Here is a 25,347-nt window from a genome sequence, read left to right as displayed (position 1 = left end):
TTTGGATACAGTAGTGGTATCGTGTATAGTTATACTTTTGCTACAATTTAAGACACATATTTGAAATAAAGGTGTTAAGTCCTCCATTGATTAGTCTGATCGTGAGTGAAAGATCACAAAGATCAGAAATATTCAATCTGAATATTATTAATTTACAACTTCGCAAATTGTGCAATATGTACGACCTTTTCAATGCACGGTAGATATGAAATGAAATACCACTTGTTTCAGTATAGAATTCTAAATTGGATTCAAACTACAAATGCCAAAGAATTAACATAACAGAAAGAGCAACCGGAAATGATGGAGCACCTCTTATTATGTTCGTAATGTAAAAGGTAAAACATATCTTGGCTCAGCCCCAAGCCTGGATTTTACAAAAACTTTTCTGTATTCTTGTTACCGCCAACCAGAAACATTAAACATTCCGGTGCTGAAGAAAGTAAAAGTAATCATGCTGTCAACTTGAATCTTATTTTAAGCAACCGACTACATTTCTTTGATCATTCTTCAAAAAGAAATTGAAAAATATTATAAGCTCGAAATATTCTCTTTTGTTGAATCCTTAAATAATCGAATTTGGCGAAAAAAATGTCAGGTTTGGAAGGGATTATTCTACCAATGCATGGAAAGAGGAACCAATAGCAAGCATTAACAGGTGGGAGGGATGCAATAGTCCCCCATCGTTAGACTACTCCCTTTAATTTTTCGACGTGTTACAAAAAATGCCTCAATGAGAGGGTTAAGGATTGTAAATTAAGGACCAAGCAATAATAATGTCAACCTAGAATATTAATAGGTTTGGATTTAAATGGATTGGTCCATAATCGCAATCCTTAAGGTTTATTTTAAATTTTCTATCTCGATTTTGTACTTTCCTTTTTAAAATCTGGCAGAGAACGAGCTTATTGTGTTTGTGCATTTTAAAAATAATATTAATTTGCGTTTATGCCTTTTAAAAATAATATCAATGATATTTATTAAAAAGATTGTAACAGTACACGCCTTTAGTATAATAGCGAAACCAATCATTGTCCTTACTATATGTAGCGAGAGAGTATATGCAATACGCCAACCCGAAAGCATACAAGCTCTCATTGGCTAACCTGTTATAAATATTAATGCCATTGGTAGTTGAATGAGTTGGCCCTTGTACGTGTCATAATGAGATTTGTCACTGAAGTTTGAAAGCGAATGAGCAACGCATCGCAATAGTTTGCGCTCTTCTTCGTCGTCTATAGTATTTTGCTTGGTGATATTATTATTTTCTTGTCAGTTTTGGACCATCTCATAAACGGCCACTGGGTTGAATATTTTGCAAGGCAATTCCTGAGTGGTTTGCGGTTCGTGGTAAGAATCTCTTTTACGTATTTTAATAGACGAATGCATTATGAAAATATAGTATATACTTTTCCAAACAACTTTAATTGGTAGTTTTGTTGTTATAAGTCTGTTTGTCTAAGAAAATGTAATTGAAGCGTGTGTATTTGTATGAGACCATTAACTACAACGTCATTAGGGCATGTATTCATTACTTTTAGCTGTACTAAATGCATCAACCATTAATAACGTCAGCAAATACTATAAATTCCTTGTTTAGTACCGTATACTAAATACACCAATCATCAGTGTATAAGCTTATTGATTGAATCAATGTATCTATCTGGCAGCATACGGAGATATGCAGTCTATCTGCAATAATGTACACGAACCATGACGTATCTCTTAGAAATTACTGTCTTAAGAAGTATAGATTTGTACAAACAGGGAAAGTTTGGGCAAAATTGAGTACCATATTTTGCCGTTTTATCCTCGTCTAAAATTTGTTTTGCATTTTTTTTAATCCTCGACATATCAATTTAAGGTGGGTGACATGATTGACAACCCCATCCTCACTTAACATAGTCATTTTGGAAGTTTGGAATCAAGTAAATTTGGTAAGCCCAGAATTTATTATTTTGAAATATCATGTACCAGGGCTATACAATTCAACAATTGAAATGCATATTTGTGGTTCACAGATATTTGACTCCAAACTCGGGAATCTAATTGCTTTGATGCTTTGATGGTAGGCCTCCATGTATTAAAGATATAATACATCGAATGAACTAATCGGAACACTCAATACGCAGGTTAAATAGAACTTAAAGTTTGTAACACGTTTTTATGTTAGATGTCATGAATACGGATCATTTAATATTTGAAACAAAGCGGAGGTATAAACTTTAGAATACATAATCCTTCGAAGACAAATGACATTTAATTAACTTTATACATACTATACGTTAAAACACATATTTGTACTATAAGACGGACGCTAAACTAGTATTATGACGCTACTCACATTCTTATCTACCACTTGCTGACAAAAATAATTAAGTATGCAAGCTATTGTTCTGTAAGGTATTACATTTATAGAATAATAAATACGATAGATTTCTTTCTTTTCCTCTATTTGCTTTACTTTCTCATTTCTCATACTCTCCATTTCCCTACCGCTCTCTATCTCCCTCGTGGCTATATTTAACAAATCTTAACATTTTCAGAAAAATGTCTTTTGGAATCGGGCTAATACCTTCAAATGTAAGAGTATGATCAGTTATTTCTGTGTGATAAATTTCTAATATGGCAGTAATTATTAATGTAACAATATTCGATTGCACTCTTCCGACACGTTCTTGATCATTGATGAAAAAACACATGGGTTATGCAAAATGGCTGATGTCTATCTGTGTTTTTCGCGAGAGTTTTCACGTATGCCTTTTTGTTTTCTATTTTAGCTTACGCACATATATAATGCCATTAAAAAATTTCCATTTATACATGTGGCGCTTGCAACATTAAACATGCATGACATTTATCCGAAACATATTGAGATTTGGTATATTTCACGACTATGATATGAGTTCAAATTTTAATTCATTTTGGTATTAGGTTAATAACTAATTAATCGCACGATTGATTTCAATGTTACTTCCAAACTTTACGATAATAAAATAACCTAAGAAAAGACAAAAAGCACAATAGATGACTTTTGCTCCCGAATCAATATTATGTAAGCAAATACCACGCCCATCTCAGAGGAATTACCTGGAAGAAGATACCTTAGTTGATGAAATGTGATCTTAATCAAATCCCATACGGACGTTCTTGTACAACCTGTTTATGTGTTACATTTACCAAAACACTTGTAGAAATGCGATATAAGAGACCCGGGATAAGAGATTGACAATGCGCAAACAGTTTCTAATACCGATCTCTTCAATTAAAATCAGTTTTGAACGTTGCTCGAATGACATTTTGACGATAAAAACGAAAACATAATATATAAAAAAAAGAGGCCAATTTATTAGCCGGGTTGGTCACTAAAAATGATGAAAGGAAAATACACTGATCAAGCTAAACAAAACAAAACCTGTTATTTATTTTTTAAATTCCGTAATCATAGAAGACAAAGAATAACAAAAGCTAATACCAAGAACAATTCCAAAGAAATTTATGAACTTGTAAGTATGCTTGTTAATCTATTGCGACATTTGATATCAAAAAGGATTACGCTATGATCATGATGGCTGATCACAATTAAGTCAAGAAGGTGGAACACTAACAAAAACATTCCATTACATAACTCATTTATTATCATTAAAGCAGTATCAACTGTCAAGGAGATTTTTTGATCATTTTAACACGAAATAGTGAGGTAAAATGAAAGAAAACAGAACTGTGGAGCTCTATGGGCGAATTGGCGAATTCCTAAATTTTTATATATTATTTTAGTACACCATTGGGCATTACAATCACGCAAAAAGTAGAAATCTGAAAAAGATTGAAGGTGTTGTTGTGGAGTAAATCACACATTATGGCTTTAAACAAGTCATTTTATTTTGTACAGAACATGTTGATTTAAATGCGTTAAGGAGATCGAGTAGTAAAAACATGTGAAGAACTTTTATGATATATGTTTTTGTTTTGTCATCATGTTCGTCGCTATTCTGCTAACCTTCCAGCGTACAGTTCTTAAGGGCAATGTTTATACATGTAAGTAATAGTGGGTACACATGTATTTTCAACATTGACTCCTAATTTGCACTTTATTGAACTTATAACATTAAATATCATGATGCGTACAGATGTATTGCCTCCTTTGTCCATGAAATGTATGCTTAGCTCGCGGTAAGTTACGCCTTTGTCAAAGCTACCGATCCTTTTCCCCGATTATTAACTTGAAATTTTCTTCTAACGAAGGCCCCAAAGGCATGAGAATACCGAGTAGGAAAAATCCATTAGACGAGGCTGAAACGAAAACGCCTCCTTTATAAGTGTGTATAGAAATGAAAACTACCCACGTCCCTGCTGATTAGGGCAAAAAAAGCCTTAAGCTAACTGGAGAAAAGTAAGACCGCATTTACAACCAATCGCGAAAATCGAGACTCACCGTTGAGAAAATCTATAAGGCGTGCTTGTTATTAAACAGGACCACGTTATTGAAGTAATTTCATCGCATTGGTAGAGATAAAAAAATGAAGATTAATCAAAACGTGGTCATTACGAAAGAATACATTCCTAATGATTTTGGACATTTTTTAAACATTTCAAGTACTAAGATAGGTAGATACACATTGAGGATTTCAACGGGTTCACCGTCGGACAAGCATAAAAATATTAATCCTTCGTCAGACAAATCTATTTAGAGTTCTGCATGTAGGCTGCCTTTGTCTACAAAATTTCATTGTGGCCTGATCCTTGCCCAATGATAGAGTAGATTGTAGTAGGTTTCTTTTCATACTGAAGATTCAGTGGCTCTGTAAAGAGCCGTTTGTAGTACGCGCCCCTTTCCTACTAAAGATGATGCAAGTGACGAACCCGTTGAACCCTTAATTTATATTATGAATACCCATTGTAAAAGCTTTGTCGTGCAATAGGCAATCATATTAATAGAAAGTTACATTAATATCTAAAGAAGGCAAAATTACACACACTCAACATGACAGGGAGGTTTGCTTTATCCGTTAAACAATTAATATATCACGAATGTCCACGCTAATGCGATATTTGCATTTATATCTACTTAAACTTTCTTATGCAAAATAATGCCCAAGGGAATTTGTCAATCTAACATAACCTTGAGACAGACAGATCAGTATTATATTTCTTATAAGACAATGCTTTTATAGCCACCGATCAAGTTCTTATTGTTTACCCTTCCCAAGAGATGACATACAATACTAGATTCTAACGCCCGTTCTTTTCTTTGCTAGCAGTGGGAGTTCACTTACTAAAACTCCTCAAGCATACACGAGCTATATATGATACTTCCCTTATCATCTTTTACAACCTAAAATACAACTCGTCAATGTAATAAAATAGAAGTTAACCGAATTATTAGCCTCTTGATGCATGCAGCATTAACGCAACAAGAAGCTCAACGGGTCTTAATTTTCTGCATTTGAATGAAGACAAAACATCAGTAGATTTTTATCTCGACCCAGTTTCTGTATTGATACCTGAGGATATAGGCAACGTGTAATTTGTTAGATAAAAAGTACACTCACATCATAGGAACGTTATAGATAAGTAGATTTGTTATACCTGATGGACAAAGTTTATTTGATTTACTTTGTTTTGATATTATTTGTCATTAAAATATCAATCAATTAGTACAGAATGTAAATCATGGTATCAGTACCTTTTATAAAGAAGTATGATGCTAGATACCTTTTAAACCACTATTTGGAGGAACATTAAAACAAGATATATTTGAGAGTATAGAGTATATAAAACAAGGCCACTTTACATTGACCCTAGAACTACTGAGCCATATTTGTAACACGGACTACGAAGGGGGGGGGGGGGTTGCACCCCATAATTTTCAAAAACAAACGTCATATACCGTTATATCTGTCCCAATGTACAAGCTATGGGTCTCTTGTATCTAATGATAACCAAATAAGTACAAATATTCCCCACATAATATCACTATGACGTCATCATGTGAGGGCGCCTATGAAAATTTGGGAAATTCTGGCTATGTACAAGAGTATAGGCAAAATTAATTTTCGGCTCAAAAGCCAAAAAAAAAAAACCGCTCCAAGTACGAAAATGCAATTTTCACCAAATTTTCTCCTATATATAAAACGAAATGACTATTTCATCATAAATGACAAGTAAAAAGTCAGTAGCTCTTGGAAATGAAAATCATTGATTTTACTGTAGAAACCAATGGTAGGCATCATCACCAACTCCCCGGTCAATTTTGATGGCCTACCCACGGGTAAGGTGCTGGATAACAATTTTATCACTAAAATGAGCGCAAAAGATGGATCTACGATTAGCTAATGTCGTTTGGGCGTTTTTATGACAGATAAATAACCTTAGGAGGTTTGTATAACATCCCCCTTCGTAGTTCTAGGGTTAAGAATTCCATTAGAGAAAGGAGAAATTATGGTCAGTGCGTGACAAAGAGCGTATAAACAGGTGAATAAAGAATACCAACATTACATAGAATATTTGCGTAGGAGAGATATCAACTTTAATAATACATATTGATTCGTAGTTATTTCACATTATTGCGATTCAAGCAGTATATGAAACGCTTATATTTGCAAATACAATTCTAACTAAACTGCTCAAATAAAGAAAGTCCGCAGTCATGTAACCTGTCCTAGACCAAAACCTGATCTTGTTATGACAATTTGATTGATACGGTCGTGTGCAGACTCTTGTTATCTCCAGTTTGATACCAAATTTGCTACCAAACACTCAAAAGTGACAAAGATTGATACCAGTTTATGACATTTGCTACATTTTCAAAAGTTGAAAATCAAACTATGCACGCGGTCGAAATTGCTTAGCGTGGCAATGTGGTCAAGCTTGCTTGCCCACGATGGGCCCCTGTCGACTATCCCAAGTGCGCGCTTTATTCAATTGTTAATTTAAAACGCATGGATTGCTACAGTGCTTTACTGATGAATACTAGGGCACGATGCGATTGATATGACCTAGCAGTTGTTTCGGGCTATGTCAATGGTCGTGCTCTGCCATTCACCTCTGCAGGTCCGCGTGGTCCGTTTTTAATTTGCAACTTTTGAAAATGCACCAAATTTCATATACTGGTATCAATCTCTCTGAATTTAGAGTGTTTGGTAGCAAATTTGGTATCAAATTGGAGCTAACAAGATTCTCCACACGACCTTATCAATTAAATTGTCATAACAAGATCAGGTTTTGGTGTAGGACAGGTTACATGACTGCGGACTTTCTTTATTTGAGCAGTTTAGTAATGTTATGTTGATTTTAGTAACCATATCAATAATTTGAATTATTTATAGGATTTACTAATTTCAGTCCCAAGTGAAAACTAAAACGGCAAATATAATATTTATCATGTTCAGCGAAGACAGTCTTAGGGGTTTGGTACAACTCCTTTCGTAGTTCTAGAGTTAAATGCAATTATGCTAGTATGATATTAGCATATGCTTTTAAGCAAAGGAACTTACAAGTTCTTTTGCAAAATGATGCCTAAGATAACTTGTCAATCTAAAATAATATTTGTCATGTCAAAGAAAAAAACCTGAGTCGAGGGCTTCAGAAAGATCAGTATTATGCAATACTTTTTATTACAACCGATCAAGTTCTTATTGTTTTCGCTTTTCACAATATGATACTAAAATCTATTCATATATTAATTAAGGCCCATCTCAACTTTGTCAAGAGTGGGGGTCAATCTAAAATAATATTTGTCATGTCAAAGAAAAAACATGTGTCAAGGACTTCAGAAAGATCAGTATCATGCAATACTTTTTATTACCACCGATCAAGTTCTTATTGTTTCGCTTCCCACAATATGACATATAAATGTATTACCAGAATCTATGTATATATTAAGGCCCATCTCACCCTCGCCAACAGTGGGGTTAACAAACTAAAAAGTCTCAAGCGTATACACGAGTCATATACAATACTTTCCATATCATTTTTGCAGCTCGTCGATGTAATAAACTGGAAGTCAACTGAAGTGTTAACCTTTTGAAGCATAAAATATTAACGCAACAAAAAGTTCATCGGAACTTATTATTATTATTTTATTCTTTGAAAGAACACAAAACATTTGTAGATTTTCTGTAACCTTAAAAACAACTCGTCAGTGTATAATAAACTGGAAGTCAACTGAAGTGTTAACCTCTTGAAGCATAAAATATTAACGCAACAAGAAGTTCGTCGGAACTTTTTTTTAAAATTATTATTTGAAAGAATTGGTCGATTGTCTATATTGACACGTTATGCAACGTGTAATGTATTACATAAGAAAATACACTCAGAAAGGTTGTAGATAAGTTGATGAACGAAGTATTATTTTTGTAAATAATATTTAAGGTACCTAAAGAAAGGTCGTACAGTAACGTTTGAACTGTTAACCGTGAAAAATATAACTGATGTCTACGCTGATGCGATATTTGAATGATTTACTTAAATTTTCCTATGTTAGTTTTAGTTTATTAATAAAGATTTAAACTAAACTAACTAAACTGTTAAAGAATGCCCAAGGAAACTTGTCAATCTAAAATGATTGCTGTCACGAGAAAGGAAAACCTTGAGACAGATCAATAATGTATGTCATATAAGACAATGCCTTTATAGCCATCGATTAAATTCTTATTGTTTTCCCTTCCCGCAACGTGACATACAATACTAGAATCTAAGGCCCTTTTCTTGATTGACAATGAGGGTTCACTTACTGAAATGCCTCAAGCGTACACGAGCTATTATACGATAATTCCCTTATCATCTTTTAGAATACAACTCGTCAACGCAATGGAAGTTAACCGAATTATTAACCTATTAGTATACAGCATTAACACAACAAGAAGCTGAGCGGAACTTAATTTTTTGGATTTGGATAAAGACTTTTTTTATCTAGACCTAGATTCTGTATTGATACATGAGGGGATATATGCAACGTGTAATATGTTAGATGGAAAGTACACTCACATCATAGAAACATTAAAGATAAGTTGATATGATTTGGACGTAATATATATGATTGAATTTTGTTTGTTTTATATTATTTCCTGCTCTTGATCTAAAATATCAATAAATTTTGTAAGTCATGATAAATTTACTTGATGGTAGAAACTTTTAAAGCACTGTATAATTATGCAAAATATATTATAATAAGGTAACGTTAATTCAATGCAATATGTCAGTAAGGTTTCTACCGTTAACTGTGGAAAATTTAAAATGTCACCAATGTCCATTGAAATGCGATATAAATCTGCTTAAAATTTCTTTACTTATACGCAAAATAATGTCCATGGGAATTTGTCAATCTCAAATAATTACTGTCACGTTAAAATAAAACCTTGAGACAGATCAGTATTATATTTCATATCAGACAATGTTTTTATAATCACCGATCAAGTTCATATTATTTTCCCTTCCCATGATATGACACATAATACTAGAATCTAAGACCCGTTCTTTTCTTTGATAACAGTGAGAGTTCACTTACTAAAACGCCTCAAGCATACACGAGTCATATACTATACTTTCCTTATCATTTTTTACAACCTAAAATACAACTTCAAGCATAAAGCATTAACGCAACAAGAAACTCAACGGAAAACATTATTTAAAAAAATTTGATTTGAAAGAAGACAAAACAGTAGATTTCTATCTAGACCTAGTTTTTGTAAGGATCTATGCAACGTGTGAGTTGTAAAAAAAAAAGTACACTCACGTCAAAGGAACGATACAGATAAACTGATTTGTTATAGTTGATGAACAAGGTTTATTTGATTGATTCTTGTTTTGATATCATTTATTGCACTCGCTTTAAAATATCAATATACATTTGCAAAATGACGATCAACAATAAAGGTACGTACCTCGATCAATTCTGTATTGATTTTTGTTATAAATGTCATATATTCTTTATTGAGAACCTGACGCCAATAAAATCTTCATTTTCGCTTTCATTTTTTGTCAACTTTGATTGACCAAATATTAGATTGTAATGCTCTCTTAACATCGCCTTATTACACCTGCTGTAATGGAATAGGTAAGCGCAGTAAAGCGTTTTGCCCAAGTGTACCACAAATTGATGCTGCAGGGATTCGAACACAAGGTCTCCTTACACCTCATGAAAATAGACAGGATTTAATAGTTTTCGTACGTGGACGAGGTACATGAACACATGATGTCACTTCAACCGCAGTATACAAATTGGCACAATTGAATGACATTCATATTGGGGTCACGCATTCACATACCCTTCACACATACCACTATAACACGCAGTTACACGAGGCTTCAAGAAATATCATTTAGTCTTGGTCGTTGGTTGAACACTAGTACACTACATTCTCCTTCACTGCAAAAGTGGAGCAGTTTCTGAACGTAATCATAACACGTCACCACAAAACAGTTTTGAATAGCTTTATTCCGGCATTGGCCATGCGGGGTCACTTTCGTGTGTCATTTGAATAGCAATATGCTAATCTTAAAGGTCACTTCCGGTATTGATATTCCGTACTTACACCTCAGAATCACAATGATCGACTAAGTTGAATTAACCAGATACCTGTTCGTAATTGCCAGTCCTATTATGATATGATGAATGTTTGCTGTCAACCTTGAAATTGAAATGAATCAACAAATAACACCCAAAATGTAACTACTTCTACTAATCGACGGCCCATCTCCATCATTTGCTGTTTGTTTAATATACCTATGAGTAAATTATATGAGCTGTTTTTAGATTAATACATACTAGTACTACATTTAAAGATGAGAAGAGAAATATATTTATTACAATGTCCAACTTCTTTTCATTGTAATTTGTGATTCCCTACCCATCCAAATCGTGGCCATTAAGGAGCAGAATATAAAAGCTGCGAAAACGTTATTCAATAATGAAGTCGCTTAGTAAAGCACTTGAGGTAAAGACTATATGAGACAGGAATGGTGGGAATCTAACACCTTTCGCTTAAGACATGAACGACCTAAACATTACTGTCGTTACAACGCCGAAGGCAAAAACCGACTCACTGGACCAAATGCTTCTTGGCTTTGGCTAATTTAATACGCATCCATATAACTAAAGTGGTTGTTACAATTTAGTATTGAAGACAAGGCGTTGGTATTTCAGTCACTAACTGTTAACAGGTTGTGAGTTTCATCTACACGATACCATCAAATCTAAATCAATCTGGAGTGTCAAAATGTGGTTTCTGCATGTAAGATTTTGGTACATTAGGAATGTGTGGTGCTTAGTTAGTGTTAGTTCTAACATTGGCAAGAGCTCCATGTGGCCACTATGGTACGGAAAAGTTGTTTGGGACTCTGAGTTTCTTGCGTATAGTCAAGTACTTTTAAGTAAAAACCAATACAAGTTATGCCCTGTTCTTAATGATATTTCTCTACTAGGTATTGAAGGTAAAAGTGGTGTGTTTATTTGACCATTGAAACATCAACTGATATACCAGGTGTCCCAAAAAATGACATAATCTACGTACCCACTACTAGTACCCCTGTGAATATCAAGTTCACAACCTACGTACTTAGCCCGCATTCCAGGCATTCCTGACAAAGCTCTTTGAGTGACATAATGTAACGCGAGGTTCATTATACCACCGTCACAGCCACCGTGCATTTGGCGGGGCACTTGAGTAGGTCCAGCTATATCATGGCAGATGCAGTATTTTATTCTGATAAACAAAGAATAAAACTTGTTCAGTTTTATTTCAAGAGTTCAGTCGGGAATGTAAAAACAAACAGCAGCGATTTTAAGTTAACAAAATCCAAACAAGGCCTAAATGAAAAAGATTGTTATTCATTTCACTATGTTGATGAATACAGCGTGCAGAACTGCTTTCACCAAAAACGTGCTCTTCTCTAATGACCATTTCCCTTTATTTGTCACCACCAAGAGTCAAGAAGCTCTAAAACTGATTTATTTTCATGTAAAATATTTAATTATCCAATATGTTTGTTTTGTGCAACAATGAAAAATAAGAGAAACATAAAAGTAATAAAGAAAAAATCTGAAAACAAAGGTGTGCGTGTCACTCTGGACACCCCTGTCATCTTGCGCTCATAATTTAAGTTGCATTTAAGATACGGAATTGAAACTTAGCGAACAGTTACAAGAAGGATACATAAATAATATCGGAAAACATGACACTGTTTTGTTGTACCATCACAAAATGCGGTTCAGTTTCTACATGTAACCTTTTTATGGGACACCTTGTACTTAAACGGTTAGGGTATTATGAGATCCTTCGCCAGGAGCCAAGGGAAGCAATTGGAACAACAGTTAGTGGGTGCCGTGTTGCTGACATGTCAACTACACATATTCCAGTAAACACAGATCCCCGTATACAAATCCCCGTATCTTAATTCGACCATTTTTATCGTCAAATTCGGACAATAAAAATATCCAATATTCAGGAAATTATATTAAGTAGCCATGTCGTTTAGGGGCACGTTGGCGCAGCGGTACGTATATCTTCCCACAAGTGACAAGATGTGTCAAGCATGTGCATACATAAGGGCGGTATATTCAAATGGTATTGTCTGGATCATTGAGTATCGATTGCGCACGTATACACGGATGTGTGTGGTCCTCCCCAGGTTTTGACATGAATTACAAATGACGTCGTGAATGACCCAGCGTTTTCATTTTATTATTACAAAAATAATCGTCGTTTATCACGAGTCCTAAGAGTCGTACCAGTTCAATTCATCAAAATTAATTTGTATTAAATGAAAAACAAACAGACAAGTAAAGTCATATGTCTTTCTATGACTGTATCACTAGAAACTTGTTGATATGTATATCTTTGAAAATCGCCAAATATTAAACACAGTCACCGTGGCAGAGTAGCCTATGCATCTTTAGCATTCATAGTGCCTTGGCAGTGGTTCGAACCCTGGTGAAAATTTTAGTATTTTTTATTCTTTTTACTAATGCGCTGTGCCGTTTTTCAAACACGCCCCTGAATGAAATTGATGGGCAAGTACCCTTAACAATAACTGCATGATGACTAGCCTCCATTCTGGCTACCAGTACATATTTCGGAAAATGGTTGAGGTCCAATGTTCTTCAACCTTATTCCGACCCTCCAATGTAATATGGAGTCTATTATAGTAGCAATACTTCTTACTATACATAAAAGGCAACGTGTACTTTGGTATTTACTCATAAAAGAAAATACCTACGGCAATTTAACGGCTAACGCAACGTAATATTCCAATATAGCTTTTCACTTATGCCCTTTTGACGTGATGCGGAAATAATTTACTACAACCTTTACCCCAAATATCTTAATTATTATTTATTGCAAGCCTTGCATCAATTACCCGATTTCTTTATTAAGATGGATGACATAATTAAGCATTCGGCTAATGGTCTCAAAATTAATCGAGTGTATACATCTACAAGTAGCTCTTCAAGTGTTATTTTACCATCCCCAAGTGTGATGATATAGTCACGTAACATGGGAGAGATTAAGCTTATGTTTGCAGACATCAAATGTTTTGATTTTGCAATCAATGTATTCAGCCTATAGCGTTACATTTTATCACAGATTTTACAGTTGAAACACTTCTCGTAAGTTAAGATATTATCGGAGGTATTTTTTGGAATACTCTGGAGAAATCGATCATGCATAATTATGAAACATTTTGTATGGTGCTTGAGGTGGGAGATACTAGTGAAATATATTTTTGTTTTATTTCGTCACAAGATTTGCACATGTACTGTTTTCCATAAAGTCATCATCATCATCATCATCATCATCATCATCATCATCATCATCATCATCATCATCATCATCATCATCATCATCATCATCATCATCATCATTTCATGCAAATCGTCACGAACCAGAGATAACGATCTGTATGTATAACGGTTTGGCAATCTAATTCCAGAGGTTATGACATTTCCTTTTTACGTTGACAATATTGTTTTAATATAGATCATTAAAATTAAACATAATTGGAAATTGAAGCCCGATCAGCAGAAAGGCAAATGTTCGAATTTGTGGACTTATTATTTCCTATAGAATGTGCAAATTATTCCGCATGATATGAATATGACATTCAAAGTGACAAGCACGAGAATCGGAAAGACACAAACTTGAATACAAAACAGCGGTACTACAGTGATTTTGGATTTATACATTATACATCTCAGAAACCGATGTATCAGCTGTCAAAACAAAAACTACTTATTAAATCATTTCGCAAAGACTGTTCAGCCAACGTGAAGAATGCTCTGTATTAATTCATCGGTGTAACATTTAACACCCGTTGTCACCACTTATGTCACAAGAGTATTTGACATAATAATATAATTGTAGAAAACGTGATTTTTTTTGTCATGCTATGCATTATATACTTATTTCTTTTGTTTAATGGGAATTTTATCTTTAATCTGGGTCTTTTTAAACCTTATTGTTCTTGCTTTGTCAGTTTGTTGTGATTGTTTTTGCACTTACGTGACATCCTAGATCAGACTCCCCAAAGAAATGTGTTTCACTAGGACGATCGTTCAAATGGCAGTAAAATAGTATTGAACACAGAACTTACTTCTGATCAGTTACTGGTACCAAGGGTCAATTGTCAGTTGACCAACGGTCAAAGATTTTCTCCATGTGCATCACTTTGGCCCGGTATTATCTGTGCAATTATTTACTTCTAATTATCATAGGTTTTTAGATAGCCCGATGTACATGATGTAAGCAGTTCCCGCCGACTGGCTTCAGAAAATACTTTACTGGGACGATTTCAACCATGTGCTCTTTTAAAATATATTTTGCCTATAAACAATAATCAAACCTAATTGCTGTATTAAGCGCGCAAAAACAAGATATAGACAAAGAGAGAGAGAGAAAGACAGAACGAAAGAAAGAATAAAAAATAAAAGAAAGAAATAATAAAAGAAAGAAAGAAAGAAAGAAAGAAAGAAAGAAAGAAAGAAAGAAAGAAAGAAAGAAAGAAAGAAAAGAAAGAAAGAAAGAAAGAAAGAAAGAAAGAAAGAAAGAAAGAAAGAAAGAAAGAAAGAAAGAGAGAGAAAGAAAGAAAGAAAGAAAGAGAGAGAAAGAAAGAACGAAAGAACGAATAAACTAAACTAAAAATAAAAGAAATAAATAATAAAAGAAAAAAAGAACGAAAGAAAGAAAGAACGAAAGAAAGAATGAAACAAACAAACAAAGAAAGAAAAAAAAAACAAAGAAAAAAAGAAACAAAGAAAGAAGACACATTAATAAATGAAACAAAATGAAAACGTTTTTTAATCTATTGTTTCAATCACACCTGGCATGGGCCCGATATACGTCGTCTTATTTATAGAAAATACAACTTCGAGGAGACGTTACACCAAAATTCAAAGTGCATTCGTTTAAAAGTTGCTCACATTGATGGTTAAACTATTGAATATCTAATTTGATTTTTTACGTACTACAGCTACATTCTACGTTGAAGCAAGGAATGTATGTAGATTATCATAGTACTTTAGAATTGATTTTACAAGAATTGCAGCATCAATATCGATATATAACTCTTTTTAATGCTGATTATTTTCTGGCTAACAGGTATCATTGAAAATAGACTAAATGGATGAATCAGCTATTACCTTGATGTAGGAGGATATGTTATATATTTCGAGAGCGTAAAAAGGTTCTCCTCAACTTAAGTGGGTTACAAGGTTCATTTAGCTACAGGCTATATTTCAGCCCTGGTAATTTTTATCTTCCTTTTCTTTTTTGCATGAGCAGATGACTAGGTAATAAGAAACGTTATGCTAAGAAATAGTAGAAGAACCTACTGCCACCTTAATGAAAATCCTACTCTCATTTACATAATGCCGCTAAAATATGCGGATCAAAACCTCGATTTATAAACATTACCTGTTTTGCCATATGTATACAACTAAAATCTAACGATACCAATGAGATATTGATTAAGGGTTTGCTGATTGGAAAAGGGTAAAATTAGAAATTTCTAATAAGTAATGATCATTCAGAAGAAGAGAGTACAAAGAAACGGATAAGGAACGTGGTGGTAGAAAATTCTATGATTCTTTGACCATCTTTTGTATTTCTTTGCGTAAACAAATAGGGGAAAGATACTTTTAAGTAAAATATACACCATTAATTTATTACTTATTGCATTATTCACACTCTTGGCATTGTAAGTACTGAGGCCTATGATTAGTGGTGAGACACGTTATGATAATCTGACTTATTAAGGTTGTTAACGACGGTCCAAGATTATCTGTGATACTGTATCTGTTATGTATAATCTTCGTCTTCTCTTTCTCCAGTTCTTTAGAGTGACAACAACACTCCTACGCTGATAACCCATATGGTAAATACTATTGACACATGGGCCAAATGTTTACCCAGAAGGTCGGTCGTTTCCGATCAATAAAGTTGACTACGCCCCTAGTTGGCTAGTTGTCGTGCCATGCGACCGACCTCTTAGGTATCCCTTGGGTCTATTGCCATTTGATCCGGTATCCCTTGGGTCTATTACCATTTGATCCGGTAACCATTTGGTCTGATAACCATTTAGTCTAATAACCAATAAATCTACAAACCATTTGGTCTAAGAAGCATTTAGTTTACGAAACAATTGGTCTACTAACCGATTAGTCTAATATCACTTCATATGCAAACGACAAAAACAGGAAAAACTATTTTGTTGGAATGTTGGAATGGCATAACTCATACCGGCACATGCCCTGCACCCGTGGCACCCCTGTAGTGATGCATGATATGATATTTTAACCTTAAAAAGACTAGGAAGAGAAGGACAAAATGCCACTTTATGTCACTTTAACTAGATTGTATACAATACCTGCAGGCCGCATATGTCTTCTTAAATTTTTTGGATACATTAATAAACAATAATAAACAATAATTCTACTAGACTTACTGGGAATAATGCATACGATTTGATACATTGGTTTATAGACGTGGTCGTCTCATTTAGCGTGTTTATACTGAGCACCTCGCATTACCGCGAATTCACCTTCACCCGCATTTCAATCCTCTCGCATTCACTGGGTCGTTTCTACTGCGCTGTTAATGCAGGGTAACAATTCGCTACCCACATATTTAGTAGGGAAGGCGGAAGTCCAGCAAATAGTTTTTGTGACCTTTCAAGGTCAAATTTTGAATGCTCACACTGTATTGTGATAGGCTAACTTCCGGTGTCACCCGCAAAATCGTCACCCGTACTGTTTCTACTGCGAACGTTACCGCGTATTAACCACTATTAACCACCTCAATAGGTGGTTGACGGATTCACTCGCATTACCGCGCATTAACCTTCACCCGATCTGTTTCTGCTGGGGCCGTTACCGCGTATTCCTCGCATCACCCCGAATTCACTCGAATTAACCCGCAACCGTCTGCTCAGTAGAAACACGCTAATTGTTGTGCTTATCTCAAACATATTTACAGCCCATATTAACCAGCAGTAGACGAAATGGCAATTTTTAGACGAATTGCCAAATAGACGAAATATTATTAGACTAACTGGTTATTTAGACCATACTGTTATTTGACCTAACAGTTATTATACCAAACGGTTAAAATACCAAATGGTTATTCAAAACTTTTTAGACCAAATGGATATTAGACTATATAGTTATATTAGTAGACATGCTGGTTATTGGACCAAACAATATTAGACCAAATATACCTTACACTATATGATTATTTAGTAATTAGCCTTTCTGGCAATATGCCAATTGATTATAGACTAAACGGGAATTAGACAAAATGATACTAGATCAAATAGCAATAGACCCAAGGGATACCTAAGAGGTCGGTCGCATGGCACGACAACTAGCCAACTAGGGGCGTAGTCAACTTGTCGATTCAACACCATATTTGTATAAATAAATAGATAATATTTCATTGCAGCCAAGGGGTTGAATAATGGTACCATTCGGTGTGTGCGTTCTCTGTTTGGATCGAGTACCTTGCCAGGGTTTAGGATAACGATACAGATCAACTTTGAATCATATGACCATTGCACTTAAATGTTGTTGTATTCGTCTGGTAAGATCAGCAGAACCCATTTCAAATTTTTACACACTTGTGTCTATATAGGGTGTATAACTATTCAGCCATATTGTTACAGTCATCGCAAATTAATTAACACTCCTGCCCATTTGACAACACACATGGTCAAGTGGGTTGGTCGGTTTTTTAATCACAGAAAATGTGAATCTATTATCTATTATTGTTTCGTAATACTGATGTTCTGGTTGCTTACAAAACATTCGATATTTTTGTTCTAGCAGGTAGATAATATTCAAATCATATTAAAATAAAATAAAATGCAGTTACAAGAACATGAACCCAGAGACAAGGAGAGATACAGTCCTAAACGCAATTATAGGAATCATCGGAGCAAATCCGCTTCCCGAAATTGTAAGGCTAAAAACCTGCGTCATAATATAATATGAAAGTAATTTAAATTAAACTTCAACACTATTTGTTTATTTTCGCTTACCGGGAGCTCTTTCGAGGAACTTCCTAGTCATCAGCTGATGTTGTTAGCTCTAATGTTTTCTTGGAAACGGCTAGAGACCAACCTGATCAGGTGACATCACACACCGAAGTCGGTGAAGTCACACTCGGTGACGTCATTGAGTGTGAAGTTCCAATTCTGCCTAGTTCAGACATAAATTGACTTGTCTATAACAATGTCTGGGTGGTTTGGGTGGGGTTTCCAATATGGTCCGCCCCGTATTGTTGGATTTGATCCCTTATGTTGTCATTCATTCAGGAATAGTTAAACATCATTATAAATGTTTTTGCTCCTTGTAGTATTACGATAATGATATCTGAGCACAAAGCATTACATGATGCAGTCATGTCTACAGTAGAATTCATCTCGACCTTTGCAGGACTTAACCCCATTAAAAGCTATTAAACCAAGATAACACTCATTGAAACAGCTCAACTGATTAAATCGGATCTTCTCTGGTTGTGCACAAGTGACTGTTTTCATGTGCGATATCGCAATAAAGCTGGTATTCATAGCTTCAGTTGGGTAACCGATTATAAAGGAAACGAAAGGAAACAATGTTATGTGTGGCTTTGTTCACGAAATCAGACAATGTCGTGCTTTTTGTAAACCAGCATTCTTGAAAATGAGCAACATAATGATTTTTGACTTAACACGGTTTAGAAATAATTTCTTCATATTTTTGGTGTTATCTGTCGTTTACATGTCCTTCCTAAAACACAAAAGTACGACCCTCTCCAAACACCTAAATTAGCTAAAAATTTAGGACATGTTACAAAACTTTATTTTCTAGAACCTATTTAGAATAATTTAAATGTAGCTTTTACCGGTTTTTTGTGGCATCCTTCAGAAGTGAGCGGTCCGATACCAATATTTTCGGTCAAATCTCCATTCAAATAACACGGGGAGTTGGCTAGCTATGCCTTGCCCTCACTCATATTTTACAAAAGTGCGACCATTTCTGAACATCTAACCTAGCTGTAATTTTAGGTCATGTTAGAGAAATATATTTGCTTTTGGAGTTTAAATAAAATATTGGCTGGTTATTTTTCACACAGTGATGTTAACTAGGCAAGTGTCCATTCTCCCAACATACATCATTTGTAGGGGTCACGCGTCAATGGTGAGAGCACTGTGTATTGTGTATAGGAAAACGGACAGTAACTGCAGTATGAGTCAAGACAGTCGCACGAGACCATGGAGTTATTGCATTTAGCTCGAGACACGTTAGGCTCGGAAGCTAAATGCAATAACTCCACGGTATCTTCACGAATGCACTTTTGCGAAGTAATTATCCGTCATATACTTTCAAGTGCATCAGTTATAATAAAACGACATTCATTAATTGCTGGATTGAGTATTTTAGTTTGACGATTAAGGTTAATATCTTAAATTCAATGACTTGTCGAGAAAATCAATCACTGCATAAGTTAACTGCTGTATACTAATTGTATTGATATAATCAATTGCCCATTCAATAGTATTATTATGCATCGCGAAATTGAAAGACATAAACTTCGGCTGAGCTTCAAGCGGGAGGTTAATAACTTTCTTGGCGCTAACCCATCAGCGCTATCGTACGGATAGCAGCTGTTGATACCGCGAGTTGGGAGGGCGAGTTAGCGCAGCGATAGTTCTCTCGCTTTGCACCACTGAGGTCCCGGGTTCAAGCCCCGGCGCGGCCCAAGGACTCATGTGCACTTGGTTTATCCCGATCCATGCTCGCTCTCGCAGGTTTTCTCCGGGATCTCCGGTTTCCTCCTGCTTTCAAAATTGGTGATTAGTTGTTTCGTTATCAAAACTTCCTTCACCCAATGGAATTTGGGGAGCTGCATTAAAATGGGTGGATGTTACAATCTAAGTGCGGATAGGTTTGCGCCGGGTTCGGCTGCAACTAGCCTAGTTGATGCGATCTGATTGTGATGATTCACCACGCAGCGAAATTACAGCGCTTTGAATCCTCTGGAAAAAGCGCTATATAAATTCCGAAATTTATTTATTATTTATACCGTGCATAGTCCACACATAAAAATGTAATTCATTTTCTCATTAGCTAACCACAATCTTCAATCTTCAATTAGTGTTATCCCTTTAAAGTTAACACGCTGCTGCAAATCCAAGGTCAAAAGTCTTGCCTTATTTAGTGTTGTCTGGGACTGATTATGGGATCGACTAACTTTCGACTTTTCCAAACAGTGAACCTTTAAACATTCTCTGCTTTGAACCTATCATGATTATTGCCCAAAATGTCTGGTGCATAAAAGGTGCCACTTCCAACACATCATTCACTGATGCAGTAAGAAGCTTATTGTTGGTTCTGTAAACAATAAAACAAACACATAATGTGTCAGGATACTGCGCAGCTTGTCATGGGTATACTGAGGTAATTAAACTGAACATTCGTGACTAGTGTGTCGCCTAAGCCGTACTCGCTAAAACAAAAGAATACTGACGTCAGCAACCTGTTTTGTTGAAGCAACATATCTACAAGACATTTCAAAATTCAGCTGCAATAACCTTTTAATGTGTGAATACTTGAAGTTGCCTATTAACAGTGTCATTTCTGGGCTATTTAGCACTCTTGATGGCTCTTTGAATGTCTGGCCATTGCAAAAGTTTGATCAACATTGACAGACTTGAGAGTCTGTTGTTTCCCTTCTGCTTCTAAATTGCTACGGGGTTTAATTACAGGATCGATGTGTTCTAACACTTACATGGTTACCTGAATTATTTTGATGAGGTCATTTCACCCGCAGGAATGTTACATTAACAGAGCAACATCAAGATACAATTTACTCAATAGTGAGTTTCAAATTCATCCTTTAAATACTTTTGATACCACTATCTTATTTTTGCACCCGGAAATGTAACAAAAGTACATCAATCACAACATTTACTCGTGAAGAGCAACAATATTGGTCTAGCTCTAAGTTGTCAACAGTCAATCATACAGAAGCAATGCGAATGAAACAATTCAAGCCTAACGCTTCTGAAGTCTGCCATATTGCGCCAAACAGTTTGTATGTGAATTTTACCTGTTCCAATGCAAAATTTATTACAGAAGTTTCTGTCGTCGGATTTTTATTTGTTGGCAAAATGCAAACATGAAATAATCTCATACACCCGGACTGTAATAATTTCACACACCAATTTTGAAGCGACTTTCATGAATTAGGTTCTTAGAATTACCATTCCAATTCTTTTGTGTATATTGTGTGGTAGGGAGCACGGTGGCCGAGCGGAACGGGCTACGACTCATAATCGGAAGGTTGCTGGTTCGATCCCCGGCGACGCCATCGTGTTGTGCCCTTGCGTAAGGCACTTTATCTCGATTACTCCTCTCCACCCAGGTGTGAAATGGGGAGCTGTTATGAATACTGTCCATTGAGCGCCGCCCAAAGGTATGAGCATGCCTTGGGCATTGTATGGCAGCTGACATATTCTAACGACGGCGGAATAAATGTAAAGCGCTTTGGTACATGTTCACATGTCAAAGGCGCTGTGTAAATACCAACATTTATTTTTAGTGGATCACTCAACATTGCTCAGTGGCCTCTTTATGTTGCTGCTTATATTGGTCACTAGAAGAATCAATCAATTCGTAGTGACCAATTCCGTGTAATTGACTGTTTTAAATACGAGTGATTTTAAAACTTTGATCTTGGTATGAGCTATAATAGCTATATGTGACCGTCCACGGCGAATGAGCCGTAAATTCCTCCCCGGTCAATTTTGTTTTATTTCGTGTTTAAAAATAAACATCATAAACTTAAAATGGTATATCATTTGACTTCAAACGATATCCAGAAGCGGGGTTATGGTTTGTTAAACTTTGCTCCTTCAACAACATTATAGCTTTTACGTTTTTACATGTGTCTCTTTTTCCACATTGTTGGCAATAAATATCAAACAGTCATAATTGGCGGTCATTTCAAATCATCCCCAAGTCAACGAGGTTTAAGAAAGTTCTCTCATTGTTAATTGTTGGTTATGCATACCTGTACAAAATACAATGCCTGGTAACCCACCACTTGAACAGGATTTAGCAATATAAGCAAACAAAGACCAGAGCTATTAAAAGTAGGTAGAAGCTTATTATCCACTTCAACAATAGGATTATTGATTAGTTTTTGACTATCGAAATGAGACGGATGTCGGGCCAGCTTAAGTTACCGATGAATATGACCTTCGTACACATTTTACACCGTAACTCAGAATACAATTTAGGGAATTTACGGCTCCTTTGTGCTGCCGGGTCACATATACGACTTGTAGACATTTTTGCTGCTGCGTGAGTTTTTACACGTTCTAGTAAGAGCAATGAAGGAATTATTCGTGTCCGTCAGTTTGTGTATTGATACACTAAGGGTATTCTAATGGCAATACTATTAAATATCATGCTTGTATATAGGTTGCAAGGTATTATCGTTTGAAGTTAATTAAGTATCATGTTTTCGTGTCAGACCTGGTAGAAGCATTACTCTCAAGAATGTATTTGTGTCCGGTACTAAAGACCACAATGTCCTGTAGATTTTGATTTTTTCTATTAAATTAGATAGACAATATATACATAACTGCGTCATAAGTAACCTTATAGACTGCTCGCAAGGATCAAGATCCCACGCAAACATCGGAAATGCATCGCAAAAGCCCGATGTTTCCGGAGTTTTAGCACTTAAAACACCATGGTTTTTACTTCAGTCCTGTAGATTTGGGTATTGATGATGCTGAATTTGTTTTCTTTTGTTATATCAAGGCATTTATATACCTCATCTAAAGATTCCCGCCATCTGATTGGTTAAAAGAGCGGGCATAGTTTTGACTATGCCCGCAAAAGTAACTATTCCCCGGGCATAGTTCTGCGTGTGCGTTGTTCCCAGCGTAAAATGATATTATATACCTCATATATAGATTCCTGTCATCTGATTGGTTAAAAGTGCAGTCATTGAATTAGCTATGCCCTCCTTTTTAAGAATTACGTAAAAACTGAACTATTCCCCGGGCAATAGTCTTTTAAAAAGACTATTCCCTAGGCATAGTCATTTTCACGTGCGTCCCGATCAAACTCTACGCGCGAGATGGCGAGTTCGCATTACGCACGCGGCGCCAACGCGCTGCCTGCCAGTTGCGGTGACGCGATCGGTTCATAACGAAAAACTTTCTTTGTAAATTTTACCATTAGCCTATGAACAATAAAATAGGCCTTTTAACCAATCGGATGACAAAAATCTATAATGCGGTATATAAAACAAACATTGACTGCTTTATTCGGGTCATGGTTAACATTATAGGCCCGCGGTGATCTCAAAACCATGCTATGACCCTCGGCTGCGCCTCGGGTCATAGCATGGTTTTAAGATCACCTTGGGCCTATAATATTAACCATGCCCCTCATAGCAGTCAATATTTGTATATTACGCACGAGTTAATATTTGCGCGCGCTATAATTACGCGGAAATCGCAGATTGTAATCTGTGCCGTTCGCATTGAAACTATTAATTTCTCTTTCCAAAATCGATGCTTTTAACCAAAACAGATGACAATAATCTTTAGATTTGGTATATAAAACAAATATTGACTGCTTTTTATTCGGGGCATATAATTATTATTTTAGCCATGTGGCCATGCACAGTACTATGTGAGGGTAGTAGGGGGTGTAACCTAAAGCAGTGACCACCATGTCCTTGTCCCACCGCACCGCTTATAGTTAGGGGAAAAAGTTCACTTTGGTGACCACTCTCTGGCTAGTAAGGTTTGACGATTGATTCGACTTCTATGGACCATTTAGAAAAAAATAGCCACCATGTCCCTCGCGAAAATCCCGGCATTTTTCGCTAGAGGCCAAAATCCAAAATGGCTGCCACCACCATTTTGAAAATTTAAGTTTTGAACCAGAGCACCTATAATCATGCACAAAGACACTTTTTCGGATATGTCGAGTACAAGGATTCCGATTCTGACATTAGTTTGACATTACGGCATCATTTTCACCCAGAAATCCAAGATGGTGGCCGGCACCATCTTGAAAAATTTAGTTTTGAACAAGAGGACCTTAAATCGTGTACAAAGACACTTTTTGGATAAGTCGACCACAAGGATTTCAAATTTGACATTACTTTGACATTACGAACTCATATTTACCCAGAAATCCAAGATGGTGGCCGCCGGCGCCATCTTGAAAAAAATAAGTTTTGAACCAGATTACCTAAAATCGTGTACAAAGACACTTTTTCCGGTAAGTCGACCCCAAGAAATCCGAATCTGACATTAATTTGACGTTACAAAATATTTTTTGCCCAGAAATCCAAGATGGCCCCCCTTTGGTAGAGCGTAAATGTGATTTTTGAATGAAAGCAGAAGCATAAATGTGTCATTTCCGTCTTATCTGGGGTTCATGTCCCTTATATGGGGTTTAAACTGCCTTATCTTGGGTTTACATCCCTTATCTAGGGATAAGGCACCTTACCTGTGGTTTAGACGGCCTTATCCTGGGTTTACGTTCCTTACCTGTGGCTAAGATGCATTAATCTTAGCATATCGCAGTCTAAACCCAGATAAGGCATCTAAACCCCAGATAATGCGCCGTAACCCCAGATAAGGGACGTAGACCGTCGATAAAGCAGTCCAACCCCCAAATAAGGCGCTTTAACCCTAAATGAGGAATATAAACCTAAGATAAGGCATCTAAACCCCACATAAGGTGCCCAAACTCTAGATACGGGTCGTTAACCCCAGATAAGGGTCGTAAACCTCAGATAAGACATCTAAACCCAAGATAAGGCGCCTTAACCCCAGATA

The 25,347-nt window shown here is 35.8% G+C and overlaps 1 protein-coding gene across 1 annotated transcript in view; it reads left to right on the top strand.

Moving 5' to 3' along the window:
* Window positions 1-1,166: 1,166 nt before the first annotated feature.
* Window positions 1,167-25,347, top strand: part of LOC140159926 (uncharacterized) — an 84,435-nt gene continuing 60,254 nt past the window's right edge. The window contains exon 1 of the mRNA XM_072183222.1: window positions 1,167-1,350. The gene's annotated coding sequence lies outside the window, so the exon portion shown is untranslated. The remainder of the gene's footprint in view (window positions 1,351-25,347) is intronic.

Source organism: Amphiura filiformis, chromosome 1 (assembly GCF_039555335.1).
Source record: "Amphiura filiformis chromosome 1, Afil_fr2py, whole genome shotgun sequence".
NCBI classification, from domain to species: domain Eukaryota; kingdom Metazoa; phylum Echinodermata; class Ophiuroidea; order Amphilepidida; family Amphiuridae; genus Amphiura; species Amphiura filiformis.
This window is presented reverse-complemented; position numbering and strand designations above follow the sequence as displayed.